A 24,307-nucleotide genomic window follows, 5' to 3' on the forward strand; every position below is an offset into this window, starting at 1 on the left:
ATGGGAGGGAAAGCTTCCTGAGGACACAAGAAGGGAATCAGCAGTCTGCATCATATACATATCTCTAATAAATATTAGGGTAAAAATTATTTTGTCAGTGAAACACATCACTTCATTCAATAACCATTATGAACAATTTCCTTAGCAGTTATTCTGAATGACAATACTTACTTGGAAACATACAGATATAGATAATTTGTTTACATATGTATATATATATAATATACATTTTTTAACAAATATTATTTCTGTGTTTCTTAATAAAGAGAAGATCTCATAATTTTATAGTCTCATCTCCTCTACTGCATTTATCTATAGAAGTATTTCTACGTTCCCCCTTGATGAAAGATATAATTATAAGTATTTCATTATTATTCACATGAGCCAAGAAATGTTTGCCAAATTTTCATATCACATATAAACACGTAGCACAAAATTTAACCTCTACTTATATAGATATGAAAAACAGCTCTTAGACAAAATGTGACATTAATTACCCAAAATACAAATATTTTTAAATGTATGCTAAGGAAAATTTTGACATTTTGTGAAATTTTTTAAATGCTTCTGAATGTTTGCTACAAGGCTAATTCTCTCACAGATAAGCCTTTGAGAACGTTACTAATGAAAATGTCAACTGAATTTTAAATACTTTTACTAGGCAATAAAAGTACATATAGTTGATACTCTAAAAATAAAAGATTAATAATGTTCTTAGCATTCAACAACTTCATAAAATTTAATTGATTCATTGAAATAACATTTATTGAATACCAATAAATAAATACCATATTTGCTAAGTATTTGTCAGAAAAGTGCTGGAAATTTAAAAATGAACAAGATAGTCAAGATCTTACCATCACCCACATGTAGTTTATACTATAGTGGGTAGAAACAATCAAAAAACAAATAAACATAAAAGAAAATATCAATTCAGGATAAGTATTCTGATGAAAATAAAACTAGATGACATAATTGTTACAACTAGATGTTCTGGGATGATATTAAAATAAGACCTGACTTCAGGGTCATGATATCGAGCCCTACACTTGGTTCCACGCTGGGTTTGGAGCCTGCTTAGGAATTCTCTTTCTCCCTCTCCCATCTGCTTACTCTCTCAAATAAACAAACAAACAAACAAATAAAACTAGAACTTAAAAATGATAAATATGAAATGAGACCTGAATGCCAACAGAGGACAGACACTGAAGATCTAGAGGAAGAGGGTTCCAGATGGAACACCAAGTCCAAGGACTCTAAGGTAGAAATGAATTTGGGGTATCTGAGGAAAAGGAAAAAAACATGTGTAAAGTTTTATACTACAAGGGTGAATATGCTAGATAAGGGTTAAGTAGAGTCACACTGAGTGGAATCTGCTCAGATAAAAAGTTTGGATTATAGTCTAAGTGCAAAGGCTTTTTGTTTTGTTTTAAATTTAATTAGTCCGGGGCACCTGAGTGGCTTAATAGGTTAAGCGTCTGACTTTAGCTCAGGTCATGATCTCACGGTTCGTGGGTTCAAGCCCCGCGTTGGACTCTGTGCTGACTGCCAGCTCAGAGCCTGGAGCCTGTTTCAGAATCTCTACCTCCCTCTCTCTCTGACCCTCCCCTGTTCATGCTGTCTCTCTCTCTCTCTCTCTCTCAGAAATAAATAAAACATTTAAAAAATTTTAAATTTAATTACAGGAAGTTTAAATGTATATGAATAAAGAGAAAAGGGCAAAATGGATTCACATATATAATATATAATCAACATATATAATAACAATATATATAATATACATATATAATCAACCAGTATCATTAATTATCATTTCACGGCCAGTCTTGCTTAATTTGTATCTTTACTCATTCCACATCTACTCCTCAGAAATCATATCATTTCATTTATACACATATTAATATGTATCACCAAAAGATAAGGACTCTTCTTGCAAATATAGCTTGTATCAGTATTACCATCACTACGTCATCATTTTCTTTTTTTAATTGATTCTTTTATATATTATTATGTTTTAAATGTTTATGTGTTTTTCAGAGAGAAGGACAGAGCACGAGCAGGGAAGGGGCAGAGAGAGTGGGAGACACAGAATCTTAATCAGGCTGTAGGCTCCAAGATGTCAACACAGGGCCAGACATGGGAATCCAACTCGTGAACTGTGAGACCATGACCTGAGCTGAAGTCAGATGCTTAAGTGACTGAACCACCCAGGTGCCCCTAGTTTCAATAATAATTTACTAAAATTACCAACTATCTAGTCAGTGTCCAAATTTCCCTATGTTTTGGGGTGGAGGCAAGATGGTGGAGAAGTAGGGAGCTCCGTGCTTTTGCTCGCACCCATCTCTCAGAGAAGGCCTGAAGCCATAGGACACTGAGCCACAGGAGTTTGGGAAGAGAAAGAGACAGAGTACACTGGGAAAGCAACCTCATAAGTAAGTGAGTGCGAACCGGGGAAGACTTTTAAAAGTAGTCCTGGACTGGAGACACGAAGGGAGGGAGGGAGCCCTGCTTGAGGGCAGCCGTGATGAGTCAAGAGGAAAAGAAAGAGCAGCTGAAACTGCTCATAGAACTGTCCCTGGAGAAGAGAAAAACCTTGACTTGGAAGGGGAGTGTTTTTAGTTCTAGCTGGGGTGCTGACTTTGAACTAGATGCCCCTGGTCCCAGAGGGCGCCAGGAAAAACTGCACTGCTGTGCTCCCGGCACCATCCCCAGTGGTGAAGACTCTGTGGGCCTGAGACTGAATTCCCTGGGCTTGACCCCCAGCTGCGTGAAGGCTGCAGATCCCAGGCTGTGCTGCCATTTCACCCCAGCGGATCTGAGGCTACACCACTCCCCACTCCCCCTCGACCCCTGGCAGCTGGGAAGCAGCAACCTGCGGGACTGTGTTTGCGGTATCAATAAAGCAGGGGGCTAGGACCTGGAAACCAGGCGGGTGTGAGGCATAGAACACAGCCCACCTTGGCTGAGCCCACAGCACAGGGAGATCGAACCCAAAGGAGTGATTTGCAACGCAAGGTTTGAGAAGTGACTGGGGCGATGCCATTTTTCTCCCCACAATCACCAAGGCGAGGCCTTAGGGAGCAGCCTTGGAGACAGAGTGGATGCTAAGACCTGCCTACACGAAACCATGCCCATCCCCACTAGAGGGCTGCTATTTCTTACCAGAGCCCTGAGCAAGACCAACATGGATACACTGCTGTGATTATTTCTAGATAATTCTTTCTATTCAGATATATTCTCCCTTTTCTCATTTGTAACCCTCCACTCTGCTGGTTGGGGGACTCTGGTCACTGGTTTGCTTAAACAGTCACATTTAATCCATTCTCTAGATGTACATTCTACGCCTCCACCAATACCTTTTTATCTTTCTCTCTCTGGAGTAATCAGATTATATAGTTTCTCTGAGTAACATTATCTTCATTTCTTTCTCCTCGCCTCTAAACATATTCTACAATTTCTCCCTCTGAATCAAGCCTCTTAATCTCTGCACTTGGTCATTTCATATCCAATTTCACTTCTTCCCTGACCTGTCATTTCTCTCTTTGTATATGTTCTTCCATCAGCACTGCATACACATGGCTCTTTATTTGTAGCTAGGAATTCTAGTTTTATACCTTTAGACTGTGCTTTGTCTGTTGGGGCTTTTCTTCTTCTTTTTTTATTTTTTATTAATTTTTATTTTTATTATTTGTCTTACCTCCTACCTTTTTTTTTCTTTTTTGTTTTGTTTTGTTTTTTGTCCCTTCCTTTTTTCTTTTTCTTTTTCCCTTTTGGTTTCCATGTTTGTTGGATTTGTCTGTGCGTTTGTGTACCTTTGTTCCCTGTGTGGTTGTCTGTCTGTTTTCTTTAACAGGGATACCTCAAGAAACAAGCCAAAGTACACATGGTGGAGAGTCTCAAATACCACCACGAACAGGGAAATAAAATGACCAAAGTCTCAACAAGAGAAACCAAGAGACACCATTAAAAGGACACTTCCTGAACGGACAGGCTCTGGACAGTCAAAGAGCCCTCTTTAATACAGCAGCACCCTCAGGTGCAGAGTGCATAACAAGCTTTTAAAATTAACAAGAGACAGAAAGCTAACCAAAATAATGAAACAGAAGAACTCTCCTACAGAGAAATTCCAGGAAGAAATAACAGATAAAGAACTTCTCAAAACAGATATAATCAACATAACTGAACAAGAATTTAGAACAATAGTCACAAAAGTAATCAGNAACAGGGATACCTCAAGAAACAAGCCAAAGTACACATGGTGGAGAGTCTCAAATACCACCACGAACAGGGAAATAAAATGACCAAAGTCTCAACAAGAGAAACCAAGAGACACCATTAAAAGGACACTTCCTGAACGGACAGGCTCTGGACAGTCAAAGAGCCCTCTTTAATACAGCAGCACCCTCAGGTGCAGAGTGCATAACAAGCTTTTAAAATTAACAAGAGACAGAAAGCTAACCAAAATAATGAAACAGAAGAACTCTCCTACAGAGAAATTCCAGGAAGAAATAACAGATAAAGAACTTCTCAAAACAGATATAATCAACATAACTGAACAAGAATTTAGAACAATAGTCACAAAAGTAATCAGTGGGCTTGAAAAAGGCATGGAAGACATCAGAGAAACTATTGCTACAAAGACTATGGAGCTTAAAAATAGTTGTGATTGAATTAAAAAAATTCTATAAATGAGATGCATAATAAAATGGAGGCGTCAATGCATGGATTGAATAGGCAGAAAGGAGAATGAGTCATTTAGAAGACACAATTATAGAAAAGGAGGAAGCTGAGAAAAAGAGATAAACTGATCCAGTAACATGAAAGGAGAGTTTGAAAGCTCAGTGATACAATCAAATGGAACACTATCTGTATCAAAGGAATTACAAAACAGGAAGAGAAAGGGAAAGGTGCTGAAGGAGTCCTTGAACAAATTATAGTAGAGTACTTCCCAATCTGGGCAAAGAAGCAGACATTGAAATCCAAGAGGCACAGAGAACTCCCCTCAGGCGTAACTTGAATCGATCTTCTGGATGACATGTCATAGGGAAACTGGCAAAATATAAGGACAAAGAAAGAATTCTGAAAGCAGCTAGGGTTAAAAGGGCCCTAACATACAAAGGGAAACCTATCAGAGTGGTGACAGGCCTATCTACTGAAATATGGCAGGCCAGAAAGGAATGGCAGGAAATCGTCAATGATATGAATAGAAAAAATATGCAGCCAAGAATCCTCTATCCAGCAAGCCTGTCATTCAGAATAGAAGGAGAGAAAAAAGTCTTTCCAAATAAACAAAAATTGAAAGAATTTGTTACTACTAAACCAGCCCTACAAGAAATCCTGAGGGGGACTCTATGAGAGAAATGTTGCAAGGAGCACAAGATACCAGAGACACCACCACAAGAATGAATCCGACAAAGGACATGATGACTCTAAACCTATATTTGTCAATAATAACACTGAATGTAAATGGACTAAATGCTCTAATCAAAAGACATAGGGTAGCAGAATGGATAAAAAACAAAATCCATCTATTTGCTGTCTACAAGAAACTCATTTTAGACTGGAGGACACCTTCAGATTGAAAGTAAGGGGATGGAGAAATATCTATCATGCTACTGGAAGTCAAATGAAAGCTGAAGTAGCTATACTTACATAAGACAAGATGGACTTTAAAGTAAAGGCAGTAACAAGGGATGAAGAAGGGCATTATATAATAATAACAGGGTCTATCCATCAGGAAGAACAATTATAAATGTCTATGCAATGAATATGGGACACCTAAATATATAAAACAATCACAAACAGAAACAATCTTATGGGTACGAATGTTCAAATAGCAGGGGACTTTACTACTCCACTTAAAACAATGGATAAAGCAACTGGACAGAAAATCACTAAAGAAACAATGGACTTGAATGACACATTGGACCAGATGCAATTGACAGATATATTTAGAACTCTACATCCTGAAGCCATGGAATTCACTTTCTTCTCAAGTGCACATGATATATTCTCCAAGATAGATCACTTACTGGGACAGAAAGCAGCCCTCAATAAATATAAAACAATTGAGATCATATCATGCACACTTTCAGATCACAACGCTATAAAACTTGAAATCAATCACAGAAAGAAGTCTGGAAAACCTCCAAAAACATGGAGGTTAAAGAACACCCGACTAAAGAACGAATGGGCCAATCAGGCAATTAGAGAAGAAATTTAAAAATATATGGAATCAAATGAAAATGAAAATACAACAATCCAAACACTATGGGATGCGGCGAAGGCAGTACTAGGAGGAAAGTACGCTGCACTCGAGGCCTATTTCAAGAAATTAGAGAAAGCGCAAGTACAAAATCTAATAGCCACTTAAAGGAACAAGAGCACCTCAAGCCCAGTAGAAGAGAAATAGTAAAAATCAGGGCAGAAATAAACAATATGGAAAAAAAAAAAAAAACAACAGTTGAACAGATCAATGAAACCAAGAGTTGGCTTTTTGAAAAAAGAAACAAAATTGACAAACCTCAAGCCAGGCTTCTCAAAAAGAAAAGAGAGTTCACACAAATAGACAAAATCATGAATGAAAATGGACTTATTACACCCAACCTCTCAGAAATACAAGCAATTATCAGGGAATACTATGAAAAATTATAGGCCAACAAACTGGACAACTTAGAAGAAATGGACAAATTCCTAAACACACACTCACTACCAAAATTCACCCGGGAAGAGATAGAAAATCTGAACAGACCCATAACGAGTGAGGAAATCCAATCAGTTATCAAAAATTTCCCCAAAATAAGAGTCCTGGGTCAGACGGCTTCCCTGGGAAATTCTACCAGACATTTAAAACAGACTTAATACCCATTCTTCTCAAGCTATTCCAAAAAAATAGAAATTGAGGAAAAACTTCCGGACTCATTCCACGAAGCCAGCATCACTTTGATTCCCAAGCCAGACAGACACCCAGCAAAAAAAGAGAAATACAGGCGAATATCCTTGATGAATACGGATGAAAAATCCTCAACGAGATACTTACAAATCGAATTCAACAGCACATAAAAAGAATTATCCACCATGATCAAGTGGGATTCATTCCTGGGTTACGGGGCTGGTTCAATATTCGCAAATCAATCAATGTGATACATCACATTAAGAAAAGATAAGAACCATATGATCCTGTAGATAGATGCAGAAAAAGCATGTGACAAAATACAGCATCCCTTCTTAATAAAGATCCTCGAGAAAGTCGTGATAAAAGGAGCTTACTTAAACATCATAAAAGCCATCTATAAGAAGCCCTTAGCTAATATCATCCTCAACAGGGAAAAACTGAGAGCTTTCCCCCTGAGATCAGGAACATGACAGGGATGTCCACTCGCACCTCTATTGTTTAACATAGTGCTGGAAGTCCTAGCATCAGCCATCAGACAACAAAGGAAATAAAAGGCATCAGAATTGGTAAAGAAGAAATCAAATTTTCACTTTTTGCAGACGACATGATACTCTTAGAAAACCCTACAGACTCCTCATGAAGCTTACTAGAACTGATCCATGAATTCAGCAAAGTGGCAGTGTACAAAACCAACGTACAGAAATCGGTTGCATTTTATACACCAATAATGAAGCAACAGAAAGAGAGATCAAGAAACTAATCCCATTCACAATTGCACAAAAACCCATAAAATACCTAAGAATAAACCTAACCAAAGATACAGGAGATCTGTATGATGAAAACTATAGAAAACTTATGAAGGAAATTGAAAAAGACACAAAGAAATGGAAAAACATTCCATGCTCATGGATTGAAACAATAAATATTGTTAAAATGTCATTACTATCCAAAGCAATCTATACATTCAGTGCAATCTCAATCAAAATTGCACCAGCATGCTTCTCAAAACTAGAACAAACTATTCTAAAATTTGTATGGAACCACAAAAGACCCCGAATAGCCAAAGTAATATTGAAGAAGAAACCCAAAACGGGAGTCATCACCATCCCAGACTTTAGCCTCTACGACAAAGCTGTCATCATCAAGACAGTATGGTACTGGCACAAAAACAGACACATAGACCAATGGAATAGAGAACTCACAATTGGACCCACAAATGTGTGGCCAACTAATCTTTGACAAAGTGGGGAAGAGTATCCAATGCAAAAAACACAGCCTATTTAACAACGGTGCTGGGAGAACTGGACAACAACATGCAGAAGAATGAAACTACATCATTTTCTCACACCATACACAAAAATAAACTCAAAATGGATAAAGGACCTGAATGTGAGACAGGAAACCATCAAAACTCTAGAGGAGAAAGCAGGAAACAACCTCCCTGACCTCAACCACAGCAACTTCTTACTTGACACATCCCCAAAGGCAAGGGAATCAAGAGCAAAAATGAACTACTGGGACCTCATCACGATAAAAAGCTTCTGCATGGCAAGGAAACAAACCATAAAACTAATAGGCAACTGACGGAACGGGAAAAGATAGTTGCAAATGACATATCAGATAAAGGGCTAGCATCCAAAATCTATAAGGAATTCATCAAACTCCACACCCCCCAAAAAAAATAATCCAGTGAAGAAATGGGCAGAAGACATGAACAGACACTTCTCCAAAGAGGACATCCAGATGGCCAACAGACATGTGAAACGATGCTCAGCATACCTCATCATCAGGGAAATACAAATCAAAACCACACTGAAATACCACCTCATGCCGGTCAGAGTGGCTAAAATGAACAAATCAGGTAGCTCTAGATGCTGGCAAGGATGTGGAGAAACAGGCACCTTCCTACACTGTTGGTGGAAATGTAAACTGGTGCAACCACTCTGGAAAACAGTGTGGTGGTTCCTCAAAAAATTAACAATAGAACTGCCCTATGACCTAGCAATAGCACTGCTAGGAATTTACCCAAGGAATACAGGAGTGCTGATGCATAGGGGCACATGTACCCCAATGTTCATAGCAGCACTCTCAACAATAGCCAAAACATAGAAAGAGCCTAAGTGTCCATTAACTGATGAATGGATCAAGAAGATGTGGTATATTTATACAATGGAATACTACATGGCATTGAGAAAAAATGAAATCTGGCCATTGGTAGCAACATGGATGGAACTAGAGTGTGTTATTATGCTAAGTGAAATAGGTCAGGAAGAGAAGGACAAATACCATATGTTTGCACATATAGGTGGTTTAGGAGGAAGCTAATGGAGGACCATGAGGGAGAAGAGGGGGGAAAATAGTTGGGGAGAGGGAGGGAGGCAAACCTGGAGAGACTCTTGAATGCTGAGTACAAACTGAGGTCTGATGGGGGTGGGGGAGAGGGGAAGGGTGGTGATGGGCATGGGGAGGGCACTTGTTTGGATGAGCACTGGGTGTTATATGGAAACCAACTTGACAATAAACTATTTAAGGAAAAGAAATTTTCCTATGTATCAATTTTTTCTAAAGCTCAATGGTTCAAATCAAATCCAAGTAAGGTCTACATATTGCATTTAAAAGGTTTCTTGGTCTTTTAATCTATAGATTTTGATTCTTTCACTTTTTTTCCTTAAAATTTACTTGTTTGGAAAAATCCTGGGTTACTTATCCTACAGGATTTTCTACACTCTGGATTTCTGATGGCATCCTCATAGTAACATGTGCCTCTATCTCCTGTATTTCCTATTAACTGGTAGTTAGATCTGAATGTTTAACCAGATTCTGGTTCAATTTTCTAGCAAAACTACTCTATAGTTTTTGTTATTTACTCCAATAAGGAGGCATATAATACGTTATTCCTACATGCATATATTAACAGTTAGTAATAATCACTTCCTTAGATGTATTACAATACTTAATTAGGTGTTATAAAATATTGATATCTATAATTGTATCATTCCTTCTTTATCAATTGAAATACTTTAGAAAAGGAAAAGCTTCCTCTATCAACTATGTGCTTAACTAAGTATAAGAAAAATAGGACAAATACTTGATTCTCTTTATTTTCAAGTGCTTCAAATAATAAATTGGCTGCTTAGCATACGGGTTAGGTTTTTCTTTTAACATTTTTTTAACATTTATTTATTTTTGAGAAAGAGACAGACAGAGTATGAGTAGGAGAGGGGCAGAGAGAGGGAGACAGAGAATCCGAAGCAGGCTCTGAGCTATCAGCATAGAGTCCAACGTGGGGCTCTAACTCACAAGCTGTGAGATCACGGCCTGAGCCGAAATTGAATGCTTAACCAACTGAGCCACCCAGGCACCCCCATACTGGTTAGTTTTAAGCAAAGTTGTTAAAAATAATTCTGTACACTATCAGGAGAGTAGAATGGTATGTAAGAAAGCAAGAGTGAAAGCAGAAACACAACTTAGGAGTATTCTAAATAAATGATGATGGGTTATATTAGGATGGTAAAGAAGATGAAGAGAAGTATACAGGTTAACGATATATTTGGAATATAAAGTCTAGAGGACTTGTTGATTATAAATGCACATGGTAAACGAAAGAAAAAAATCAAGAATAAGTCCCAGAGTTTTGGCTTAAGATCCTGGTTTATGAGAAACACTGAATAAAGAGTAGATTTAGGGAGAAAAAATCATCACTGTAATGATAGGGAAAATTAAATAAATATTTACAAAATCCTTATTACTGTTTTTTTCCTTTATCTTGACTGAAAATAATTAAAAATTTATGGAAGCAGAGATAAAATACTGGTTATGATATTTTTCAATAATAATGCTTTTTTCTAGAATAAAAATAACACCAGATAAGATAAATTTCTACATTGTTTCTTCGACAACTCACTTTCTCACCTTTCTTCCTATATATATTAACAAAGGATATGCTGAGTAGAACAATTTAAGAAATAGTAGTAAATATTATTTTAACCCAGACTGACTAGCAATCTCTCATATCAGCTAACAGATCATCAGAAATACAAGGGATACACAAACAGCCGAGATATAGAAATATAGAGAAACAGACCTCAAAAACATTAACCCATTAATTAGTATTAACCAATTAATCTTGGGGGAAGATAGGAACTCCAATTCATCTTTTAGAAGCTAATTTTCCATTCTCCCATTTCTAAGTGAGTATTAATAATTCAGATTGTCCAGTTGGGTCCCTTGTCTCTCTCTACAAAGTAAAAGGGAGAATATGGAAGGCTTAAGATGAAAGGAAGAGCCTAACCTCAACATATTATCAACAGTAGAAATAGTTAATATTATTTTCTGAATGACAGAATTTATAAAGATACATTACCTAAATTCTCATGCACAAAATGAATATCAGGCTTGCCACAAGTCATTTCTGCATACAAAAATTTTATAGTTACCCTATTTTGGTAATATATACTTACAGAATATCTGATTAATTGGTAAGATAAAAAGGACAAATTAATCATTCTTATTTAACGAATCATTCATATATGTATTATACTTATGGGTAACAGCTAAACAAATGCTACTGATCTTCATTAGGTCTTATAATTACACTTATGTATATATGTAGGTTATTTAATAGTAACAGAGTTCCATGATAGAATATCCTTCTTTTGATATACAAATGATAGCTCTGGGTTATATTTCCCTACATCAACACTGCCCTTATTAATTGGACTCTACTCAACTACTCAGAGTAAAAGAAACCTTTCCGTCAGTTAAAAAACTACAAAGTGAGAAAATGAGATAAACGTCAATATAATTCTAAAAATTACAAACACTGATCAAATATTTCAATAATTAAAGAGAGAGCTATCCTAAATATATAGGAAACTGTTAAAAGAAAGGAGTCTGAGTTCATTTGCAAATGCTATTATGTCTAAAGATTTTTTTTAATTCCATAAGATCCCTAACATAATATATACATTAAAATCTATATAATTATATTATCTTCTGTACAGTTATAAAATATTTTGAATTCTGAGATAGAATTTTCTCTAAATATTAAATTTCATCTTACTTTTTAACTGCTTTTCTTGACATTTATTTTAAAAGAAAGATAATTAACTGTTTTTGCGCTTCTGTGTATTTTTCATACTGAGAATCATCATGAATGTTTTAATGCAAATCAGCTCCACCAAACATCTTCATAGATGACAAATTGTATTCTGAATATCAATTATTCAAAAATGCATAGTCAGAAGATTTCCAAACTGCATGTTTAAACATAGAATGCACAAATATCAAACAAGATATTTATTAATATTCTTTGTAATACAAAATAGGCCCTTTATATTCATATATATGGTATAAGGATGGCTGACTCTTACTTAAATTCTTAAATTCTTTTGCTAATCTACATTTCCTGTTTAAAAGAGCACATTTTTTCCTTCATTTCCACTTGATTCTCAGTGCCTTCCTCTAACCCTCGGTAAAATTTTATTCCTTCTCATCCTCCCTATCTAGATGCTAAAAAATCCCCAATATAAAGGACAGTAGTTTGTCTCTCCATCAGTCTCCTAATATATTATCCTTAACCTGATTAAGGTGAGACAAAGTAATGGCCCAACCTGGCAATAGCAAAGCACATATTTTCATTACCTTAACCTCCTTTCTCATTGCTATTTCTTTGACCTCCTCTCAAAAATACTCTACTTTGTCTTACACACAACTGTAAAAATTAGTGTAATACAGTTTCTAAGGAGTTGGTTAAAACATCACTCTAATTACCTCAAATGAGTAAAGAAATAGAGACCCAGAATTTCAAGCATTATCTGCTTCTGGGGAAAATTGTTCTTGCTGGTTTTGGTTGATTAGGATCCAGTCAACAACGTATTACCATGAGGTATATACTTTCCAAGCAAATGAGACATTTCCATCAACAAATCAGTATATTCACTCATCAGAAGTCTTTCGGAATCTTAAATTGCATAATAAATTCAAAACTGAAACAAAAGAGCTGACTGACAGAGGATATCGCCATAACCTACATTTAGAGTTACATGCTTATAAGACCCACATAAAACATCTAATATTAATTACTTGGGCCACAACCGTCTCTAGAATATCAATGAAAATTTCACTCTCCACATATCCTTTTAGCAAGGAATTAATACCTTTTTTTCCCACTTCATTCAGTATATTTTCACAATAGCCTATAATTTCCAAACACAGACCTTAAATTATGTCAATTATACGTTAACACATTCTGGGGTGCCTGAGTAACTCAGTCTGTTAAGCATCTGACTTTGGCTCAGGTCATGATCTCATGGTTCATGAGTTCGAGCCCCTTGTCCAGCTCTGCACTGACAGTGTGGAGCCTGGAGCCTGCTTCAGATTCTGTGTCTCCCTCTCTCTGCCCCACCCCCTTCACACTGTCTGTCTCTCTCTCTCAAAAATAAATAAACATAATATTTCTTTTTAAATAATAAACCAACAAATTCTATGGGGCACCTGGGTGGCTCAGGCAGCTGAGCAGCCAGCTTAGGCTCAGGTCACGATCTCGTGGTTGGTGAGTTCAAGCCCCACATCAGGCTTGCTGCTGTCAGCCTGTCAGCACAGAGCCCACTTCAGATCCTCTGTCCCCCTCCCCTTCTTGCGCTCTTCCAAAAATAAAAAAAAATAAAGTAACAAATTCTCAGGCTCCAGAGATATTGTTAGAATTTGCCTAATTCTCTACTGTCATTATGAAACCAATGTTCTTTAACCACTGAATAAAAAAATCTCACTTCTCTTGCAAAGATCATGCCATGCAAGTGGATCATCCACTTCCTACCTGTGTCTTTCCTATTATCTGTTAGCTGTATATTTATTAAGATTTATAAAGATCTCAAACTTGACTATCTATAAATCACCTGGAGTTTTTATTAAAACTAATTCAGAAGGTATTGGATGTTACCTTCTATTCTGCATTCTTAACAAACTCCTAGATAACATCATTGGACCATATGGTAAGTACCAGCAAGCATGTAGACCAGAATTCTCATTACTTATCAAGAGCTCTGACATTTGGCTTTTCACATGCCATCGTCCTGGGTCATCTTTTTTAATTCTTTCATTTCAACTTCTGTAAATATTATTTTGACTGCATTCTCTTTCAGCAGTCCTTTCCTATAGTCTTTTGTTACCATTAGAACTTTCCTACCTTTAAATACTATATTTCAGTGCTCTACTCTGACTTTAAAGTTGGTATTGAAAACATGAAAACACTCTAATTTTAAAGTATTGTGTTTAAATAAAAAGGTAATCACATGAAATTTGTAGGCCAGCAGTGAAACGTAACTTTTATGTAAGTAAAAAGTGAAGTTTCAAATGAAAATTCAAGAGTCATTTCAAAGAAAAAAATGAATAAATGAAACAAAAAACTCAGAGATGGAAGGGTTGGTTATGGGTTCAAACTGTGTATACTCTTTTCTATAAAGAAAAAAAGAAGTAATTCAACTATTAAGTTCAACTAGCATGACCAGAAAATTTTAATTATTGTAGTCCTCAACATAGCCTAATAAAAAGATAGAAAACTAGGATGCTCACAGAGATTACTGTCAAATATTAGGGTGGTGATAATACATACGGTCATATCCAAAAAGGATGTTTGGGATACTATATAGCAACAAAAAAAGAACAAAGAAACCAAGGGACATAAATGGAAACACTGGAGGCTCCTGAACTTTCACCTTCCATAGACACACCAAGTGTATAGCAACACACAAAGCAATTCTAAGTGAAATCCAGAAAGTAGCTGGGCAATTCCTGTACATCGGGTGAATGAGAAATACCTACACTGCAACAGGTAGGAAAGGCTGAGATATGCTTTCACCATAAAGTCACCTACAGCTCCCACCCCACAGCAGTGTCATGAAACTAAGAGAGAACTCCCAACTCCCAGCTTCTCCCTAAGAAGCTAACTCGACTTCACATCTAGCACCCCAGCTTTTGCAGCTGCTACTTAAGAATCAGGCCCCAAGACTGCTTTACTCTGATAACCAACGGAACTTGAATTCACGTGTTACAGAGGGCCACAACAAAGAACCAGTCCAATTCTTATGGGCAGGCACATGAGCACTTGCAGCAGCTTTCACCTACTGCTGTCCCCAGCAGCAGTGCGGAGGGAAGAGGCAAAAATACCCATCTCCCAGTCTTTCACTGGAAGGTGTGTGGCTGCCTACTTCACAAGTTGCTGCCTAGGTTCCAGTTACTAATTAGCACAGATCTAGGGAATGGCTGAGATCCTCCTCAGATAGAGGGAGAGCCAATGTGTACTAACCCTGACTTTTCCCTCTGGCTCAATTAACAGTAAAATCAGGTTGCCAGCACCTCTCTGGAAGGAGCTTCTACAGATACCCCAGCTTTTATGGCTGCCATGTAAAGGACAGGATCTCAAAATACCTAGTTCTGATTACTAACAGAGCGTGTATTTCACAAGTCTCACAGGGGTGCTCCATATAGCAAATAAGCAGTCGAAACAGGTTCAGAAGTACCCCCACCCCATTGTACAACTATATGCCCAGATTCAGCAAGGAGGGACAAAGCAAAAATTCCCATCTCCCAGTTTCTCCTTGGAAGGGGTTTAACTACATGCTTTCCCAGCTATTGCCTGAATGTCTTGCTTCTAATCAGCCTTCAACCAGTACTGAGTATGATCCTCCCCTTTGGGAGGGTCTTGGCACACCCTAAACTACTGGGAATCACTAAAAACAAAGATGGCAGTTTGGACAATCACGAACATTTGAAAGGAAACCAAGAATTTGGGCCAGGCTTGTTAACAAGGTTCATCCCCTACACAAGACCAATCTGTCAAAACTGGGAGATGTGATCATTTTATCTAATGTGCAGAAACCAACAAAAAATGAAATGAACAAAGAAAATGAAAAATGGGAATATCTTCCAAACAAAAGAATAAGACAAATCTGCAGAAAATGATCATAAAAAAAAAAGAGAGAAAAGTGATTCACCCAAAGACAATTAGGAAGAAAGATCATAAAGATGCTCACTAAGGTCAGGAGAGCAGTGCATGAAACTAGTAAGAATTTTTTAAAAAAAGATATAGAAAATATAAAAATGTACTAAATACAGGTCACCGACCTGTAGAATACAATAACTGAACTAAAAAACTTAATACATGGTCTCAACAGCAGACCAAACCAAATTTGAAGACAGGACAAGTGGAATTCATTCAATCAGAGAAGCAAAAAGAAAAAAAGAACATAGCTTAAGTGACTTATAAAATGGCCAATATATGCATTATAGGGATTCCAGGAGAAGAGAGAGAGAATGGGGAAGAACGCTTATTCAAAGAAATAATGGCTAAAAATTTCCCTAACCTGGAGAAACAGCTTTTTCAGATCCAAGAAGCTCAAAGAGTATCAAATAAGAATCCAAAGAGACCCAGAAAAAGGTATTATGATTAATTTGTCAAAAGACAAAAAGAGAAGCTTAAAGGCATTTAAAAAAAGGAACTTATTACATACAAGGAGACTACTAAATATTTCAGACGAAACTTTATTGCCCAGAAAGGAGTGGGATGATATATTCAAAGTAGTGAAGAAATAAAATGCTGACCAAGAATACTCTATCTGGCAAAATTGTCTTTCAGAAATGAAATAGTTTTTCAAACAAAAGCTGAAGGAGTTTATCACTGCTAGACCAGCCTTATAAGAAATGTTCAAGGGAGTTCTTCAAGCTGAAACAAAAAGATGATTAATAACATGAAAAAATATAAAAGTATAAATTTCACTGGTAAAGGAAAATATATAGTTAAATACAGACTATTCAAACATCATGATAGTGGTGGGTAAATCACTTATAGCTCTAGTATAAAGGTTAAGCCAAAAAAGAATTAAAAATTAACTATAACAACAACAACCTGCTAATGGATACACATATAAAAATGTAAATTATGTCATCAAAAAAATAAAAGATGGGGGAGGATGTAAGAACATACAGCTTTTATATATATTCAAAGTTAAGTTGTTATCTTCTTAAAATAAAATTATAACATATGGAGGCGCCTGGGTGGCACAGCCAGTTAAGCATTCAACTCTTGATTTTGGCTCAGGTCATGATCTCCTGATTCCTAAGTTTGAGCACCTCATCAGGCTCTGAGCTGACAGCATGGAGCCTGCTTGGGATTCTCTCTTTCTCTCTCTCTCTCTCTTTCTCTCTCTCTGCCCTTCCCCTATTCACACACATGCACATGCATTCTCTCTTTCAAAGTAAATAAAAAATAAAATGAAATTAGAACATGTTTTATGTAGCCTCATGGTAGCCACAAAGCAACATAAAAGGTAAGAAAGGAATCAAAGAATAACATTACAATCATCAAGTTACAAAGGAAGAGGGCAAGAGAAGAGACAAAGGAATTATAAAACAGTCAACAAACAATTAACAAAATGACAATATATACACATCTATCAATAATTACTTTAAATGTAAATGGTCTAAATTCTCCAATCAAAAATAGATTAAAAAACAACACCCAACTATATGATGCTGACAAGAGACTCATTTTAGCTTTAAGGACATGCAAAGACAGAGAAAGGTGATGAGGTAGTGCAAACAGAAACCAGAAGACAGCAGAGGTAGCTATACTTATATCAGACAAAAGAAACTTAACCCAAAAACCTATAACAAAAGGCACAGGTGGTCCATTATACAATGATAATGGGGACAATTCATCAAGAGGTTATAATAACCATAAATCTTCATACATCCAACAGTGAAACACCTAAAAACATAAAGCAAATATCAACAGATCTAAGGAGAGAAATAGAGAGCAATATAATACCAAAAATATCAATATTTCCCTTTCAACAATGGGTAGACAGAAAATCTTAAGGAAACACTGGACTTAATCTACACATTAAACCAAATAAACCTGATATACACAGAATATGCTACCTAGAGCAGAATATACTTTTAACTTTAGACTAAATCGAACATTTTCCAGGACAAATCCTATGTTAGAGCACAAAACAAGTCTTTATAAATTTACAAAGACTAAAATCATATCAAGTATCTTTTCCAACCACTATGGAATGAAACTATAAATCAGTTATAAGAGGAAAACTGGAAAATTCACAAATACATGGAGATTAAACAATGTGCTACTGAACCAACAGGTCAAAGGGAAAGTAAACTAAAATTTACTTAATTTTAAAGTTAATTTTTAATTTTTAAAAGGGAAATTAAAAATGTTTTGGAAAAAAATGAAAATGGAAACAAACATACCAAAACTTACAGGCTCAGAAAAAGCAGTTCTAAGAGTGAAGTTTACAGTAATAAAAGACTACATTAAGAAAAAAGAAAGTTCTCAAACAATCTAACTTTACATCTCAAGATATCATAAAAAGACAGAAAAAACAAAGCCCAAAGATATTAGAAAGAAATGACAAGTATCAGAGCAGAAATAAATAAAATAGAGACTGCAGAGACAAGAGAAAAGATTAATAACACTAGGAACTAGTTTTGTGAAGAGATAAATAGAACTGGCTAAGAAAAAAATATTTATTTATTCAAATAAATAAAATCAGAAATGAAGAAGACATTACAACTGTTATTTCTCATTTGTTTTTTGTTTTGTGTGTGTGTGTGTGTGTGTGTGTGTGTGTTTGTTTCTAAGAGAGAGAATATAAGTAGGGGAGGAAGAGAGAGAGAGGGTGTGTGTGTGTGTGTGTGTGTGTGTGTGTGTGTGTGTGTGTGTGTTTCTAACAGAGAGAATATAAGTAGGGGAGGAAGAGCAAGAGAGGGGAGAGAATCTCAAGCAGGCTTCACACCGAGCATGGAGCCTAACTCAGGGCTCCATCTGATGAGCTGAGGTCATGACCTGAGCTGAAATCAAAACTTGGACACTTAACTAACTGAGCCACCCAGGCACCCCTGTACACCTTAAATATATACAATTCTATTTGTCAATTAATGAAAAATGAACATACATGTATGTATATATGAATAAATATCAATCAGTCAATCATATACTAGTTACCTCTGAAGTAAGCACTGAGTGGGAAGACACAAGAGGGAATGCCCTGGATATTAAAATTGCTCTAGATCTTGATCTGGGTAGCAGTTATGCAGGTGTGTATAATATATAAAGACCACTGCACTGTACATACTTCACTATTAAATAGTTTTAAAATGGTAATTTTAAAGTTAGGGTGGTGGAAAAGGGCAAAAACAAGTGTCAAAAAAAAAATATGAAGAGGGGCACCTGGGTGGCTTAGTTGGTTCAGCATCCAACATTGGCTCAGGTCATGATCTCAGGGTTAGTGGATTTGAGTCCCGTGTTGGGCTCTGTGCTGACAGCTCAGAGCCTGGAGCCTGCTTCCGATTCTGTCTCCCTCTCTCTCTGCTCCTCCCCTACTCACACTCTGTCTCTCTTTCTCTCTCTCTCAAAAATAAAATAAACATTAACGGGGCGCCTGGGTGGCTTAGTCGGTTAAGCGTCCGCTTAGGTCATGATCTCGCGGTTCGTGGGTTCGAGCCCCGCGTCGGGCTCTGTGCTGACTGCCAGCTCAGAGCCTGGAGCCTATTTCAGTCTGTGACTCCCTCTCTCTCTGACCCTCCCCTGCTCACGCTGTCTCTCTCTCTCTCCCTCCTAGAAATAAATAAAACATTAAAAAAAAATTTTTTTTAAATAAAATAAAATAAACATTAAAAAAAAGTTTTTTTTAATCTGAAGTGAAAATTAACATCACAAACAGCTGCCACTTTTCAGAAGGAATATGGCTTTGTACATGCATAATATATTTTAAAACATTCCTGTAATGCACAGAAAATATTTTTCATATAAATATTTATAAATGGGGAGGGCAAACACAAACAATGAATTTCTAACAATGTGGAAAAGCTGGGAAGATTAAGTTATATATACTCACTCTGAAATATACAGCTATTATAATGGTGCTACCATTTATTGACAGATTTTATGTGCCACTATAGTGGTTTATAGAGCAGGCTTCAGATATTCATCACACAAGTGAAATATAAACAAATGATGTTCTTTGATTGTTTGAGATTATGAATATATATCTACCCTGATTTCTAAAATGAGGAAAGCACTTCTACTTCTCAGTTAAAAGAATTAGTGGGAGACATCTAAACAGGTACAAAATAGAAAGATACTGTTCCCCCAGAGTCTTCTGCTATTTGAACCATATATTCAAATGTTTTTAGTCCCTGGGTCAGATAACCACTTGTGAAAGCAAATAAAGTAGAAGTGACAGCATATAATCCATAATTTTCCTATGGCTTGAAATAGCAGCCTTTGCCTAATACATGTTCATGTGCATGGAAAGCTCTTAGCCATACAAAAATAACAAAATCACACAAAGAAACTGTCCTGAGTAGTAGTTCTAAACCAGGTAAAATTTTGATCTCCTCCCCACTGCAAGACACTGGCAATGTCTAGAGAAAATTTTAATTGTCATAAATGGCGTTGCTATGGACATTTAATGGATATAAGTCATATTCTACTAAATATCTTCCAGTATCCAACAAAGACAGAATTTTGAAAGCAGCTAGGGAGAAAAGGGCCCTCACATACAAAGGGAAACCTATCAGAGTGGTGACAGACCTATCTACTGAAACTTGGCAGGCCAGAAAGGAATGGCAGGAGATCTTCAATGTGATGAACAGTAAAAATATGCAGCCAAGAATCCTCTATCCAGCAAGCCTGTCATTCAAAATAGAAGGAGAGATAAAAACCTTTCCAAATAAACAGAAATTGAAAGAATTTGTCACCACGAAGCCAGNGGGATGGGCATGGAGGAGGACACTTAAAAAGAAAAGCATTAGAAATAAGGAAAAGGGTTTAACAACAGCTATGAAGGAAAGTTTTGACATTATAAAGAATGCTAAGTACACCATCATACCAAAAAAAATTTCAAACTACATGAAATGGATCATTTCCTAAGAAACTAAAAATTAATAAAACTGACACAAGAAGAAGTAGAAAACCTGAATGAATAAATCACAGAAGAAAATGGAAAACAAAGACCAACTCATAATCCTATGAAAAATAAATAAAGGAAACCTCATTTAAACTCTCTCTCTCTCTCTCTCTCTCTCTCTCTCCCTCTCTGCCTCTCTCCCCTTTCCCTGCTCATGCTCTCTCTCTCAAAATAAACATTTAAAATATAAATAATAAATGAAATAAGATAAAATGAAATAAATAAAATAAAAAGAAGCTCTGAAGGAAGAGATCTTGTGAATGTACCACTACATAACCAGCAGGAAGAAGGAAGTTAAGAATTATCTGAACAAGAAAGTATAGTTTTTGAACAGTAATTTTATTTCCTGCCTTTAAGGAAGGAAGGTCCCTCCCTGCCATAGCCACAACACACTAACCATTGATTGTAGCTAATGAAAAACCATCACTACCTTGAACTCTTGCTTTTCACCAATAAACCAATTTCCTCTTAAAACCTAATAAAAGCTGACCTTTCCATTGCCTCTTTGGACTTGGCTATGGTTCACTCTAATTTGCTTGTCCTGAATTATAATTCGTCCACTGTTCTTTTAATAAACTCATTTGTTACTTAAATAAAATTACTCTTTGCTCTATTTAAACTCCCCAAAAGGCATTTTGTCTAGGGAATTTTGAGAAAGAGTTCTTCCAATAAAGAAATTAACACACTAAAAAGAAAAAATAGTATAACCCTACATTTAAAAACTGGCGTACTTAATCCAGCAGTGCATTAAAGGAATATGATCCTAAAAGTGTAAAATTTATTAACACCAAAAATCTATTAATTCAGTTCATTAAATAAAGCAATTAAAAATGTTTAAAAATCATTACTATTACTGCCAAAAAAAATGAAGTGCTAATATTCAACTCTCATTCCTCTTTTTTTTTTTTTTTTTTGACTTTTGTATATATACTTGACCCTTGAACAATGGGAGAAAGAGGAACACCAATCCCCCACACAAAAATCCACATATAAATCCACTTCTGACTTCTTAAAAATTAGTTAAAAATTTAACTACAATTCACCTACTGCTGATTGGAAGTTTTACTGATAATATGAAAAGTCGATTAACACATATTTTGCATATTATATGTATTATATATACTGTACTTTTACAGTAAAGTAGGCTAGAGAAAAGAAAATGCTAAGAAAATCATCTGGAACCCTTGCTTGGTAGAGCCTGAGCCAGCACGATGATGCCTGTGTAACCCAGTTGGTACCACAGAAGGGACAGTGGCCATGGCGCAGGCTCCATGGAGTCAGAAGTCACCATGCTGAAGGCAGTGTGACAGGTGTTGACGTGGCTTCAGACACAGACAGTGGCCCAGGATGCAACCCTTGGGGGATGAGAGGGGTTAAGACGGTGTCCATGCCTCCCTCTGACCAGTGGTGCCTTCACTTCCTAGAGGGGTCATCCTCCTGACCATTTGTGGACATGCAATCCAGCAACCAGACTAGCCTAGTCAAGATGATGACCCACCCCCTTCCATACTGTTGAAAGACTACCAGAACATTCCTGGAAATGATAAGGCTAATGCTGTCATAAAAAGACTTTTGTCTTTGGAAATGGCCTACCAGACAAAGAAGCTAAAAATTAAGCAAGAGCAGTTGATGAACAAGATCAAGGCAAACCATGAGGGCACCAGTTCCCTGGATACTCTAATGGTTGCCTTGAATGTCAAGATCTGCAATTATAAAGAATATATACATAAATATTGAAAAGACAAAGCCCACAAGCACTATCCGCTGATAAGCATCGATCAGAGGAAAAAGATGCTCAAAAATCTCCATAAGACCAACTATATCATCTTTGAAAAGGTATGCAGGGAGATAAGGATTGAGTCCACGTTTCTCTTCTGTATTACTGAAAAGCTCACCACTGTGGTGACCAAGAAGGTTCTGTACATTCAGGTTTTTCAGGGAAACAAGCTAAAACAAACAAACAAATAAATATATATTTTTTAAAAGGCCTGAAAGCTGCAGCAGCAACCTGGAAACAAAGTCAGAAGAATCTAGAGTCCTTTAAAGCTGGACCAGAGGCAATCAAAGAAAACCACTAAATTTTATTAGATTTTAAAAATTGTAAGGAAAATACATTTACAGTGCTGCCTTTATAAAAAAAAAAAAAGTCCATGTATAATCAGACCCATACAGTTCAAAGCATGTTGTTAAAGGGTCAACTGTACTTTAATTCAAGTTTTTAAACATAGTGAAGCTTTCAGAGTATATAAAGAAGGTGCTTTCTTTGATTTTGATAAGAAGAACCTGAAATATAGAATAATTAAATGAGTTCAGCCTAATCCAACCAACTACTTCTAAAAAACAAAGCAAGCTCAATAATGAATGAAATAAAATCAGCATAAGTAGTAACATAATTACGACTGTGTTCAGCTTCCTTTCAATACAAAGAACTAGAAATCTGGAATTAGCTTGAATTCCAAGTCCCATCCTTAATTTATACTATAAATCTGACTGAGCTGTAGAAAAGATTCAGATTATATACCAGTGATGCTCTTTTCTAAGAAAGGTTCAAAAAGGAGGTAGTGATATTCCTGAAGGTTATTCACAACAATGGACAGCTGCCACGGTGCTGAGTATTTGACTCTGAGTTTTCTGAGCACAGGGTCATTTCCAGGAATCAGTTCTTCAGCTGTCCAGTTACAAAATGAGACTTGCCAGTAGTCTCTGAGCTTCGCAAAATGTTCTTTGTATCCATTCCTAGCACTCACCTTAGGATTTGGCAGATATTATTTAGTAAATGTTTCTATTAAATGACTGAACGCTTGAAAGAAGTTATAACAACAACAACAACAAAATTGAGCACTCTATGGAATAAGCTAAATAAGTAAAAATTGCATTAACATAATACTATCCATTTTAGAAGTGATGATAAAACCCAGAGTCACAAAAAAGTAATGTATCTAAGTCACATTTATTTTATACACTAAATATGGAATTTGGAATTCAAGCTGGGTCTCAGTTTCTAGTTCTTTCCACTGAATGTCTCTTACTTTCTTCTTCAGATTTTCTACTTTTTCACATTCTACATTTCACTGTGGATTGTTTCTTCTAACCTATCTTCTGATTCACTAATTCTCTTTTCAGTTGTATCTAAGTTGATATTAAACTTAATGACTAAATTTTAAACAGTTATTTTTTCAGTTTTAGAATTATCTAGTACCTTTTCAAACCTCTAGGTTTAATTTTTTCTAGTTTCCAGATCCTTGCTCAATTTTCATTCTTGGCTTTATTTCTTTGAACATCGAAAACTTAGTTGTTTATAGTCTATCTGTAATAATTCCAGTACCTCATCTTCACTGAGTCTATTTCTATTATATCTGCTAGTTCGTATTCATAGTGCCTTTTGTCCTTTTACACATGATTATTTTTGCCTGCATGTTGGACA

The 24,307-nt window shown here is 36.2% G+C and overlaps 1 protein-coding gene and 1 pseudogene across 2 annotated transcripts in view; one reads left to right on the forward strand and one right to left on the reverse strand.

Moving 5' to 3' along the window:
• The window catches only part of NUBPL (NUBP iron-sulfur cluster assembly factor, mitochondrial), a 211,598-nt gene that overhangs the window by 66,024 nt on the left and 121,267 nt on the right, over positions 1–24,307 (reverse strand). The window lies entirely within an intron of this gene.
• Positions 1,175–22,961, forward strand: LOC144238812 (small ribosomal subunit protein uS15m pseudogene; annotated as a pseudogene).

The sequence above is a fragment of the Crocuta crocuta genome, unplaced genomic scaffold (genome assembly GCF_008692635.1).
Source record: "Crocuta crocuta isolate KB4526 unplaced genomic scaffold, BGI_CrCroc_1.0 scaffold116, whole genome shotgun sequence".
In the NCBI taxonomy this organism is placed as follows: Eukaryota; Metazoa; Chordata; class Mammalia; order Carnivora; family Hyaenidae; genus Crocuta; species Crocuta crocuta.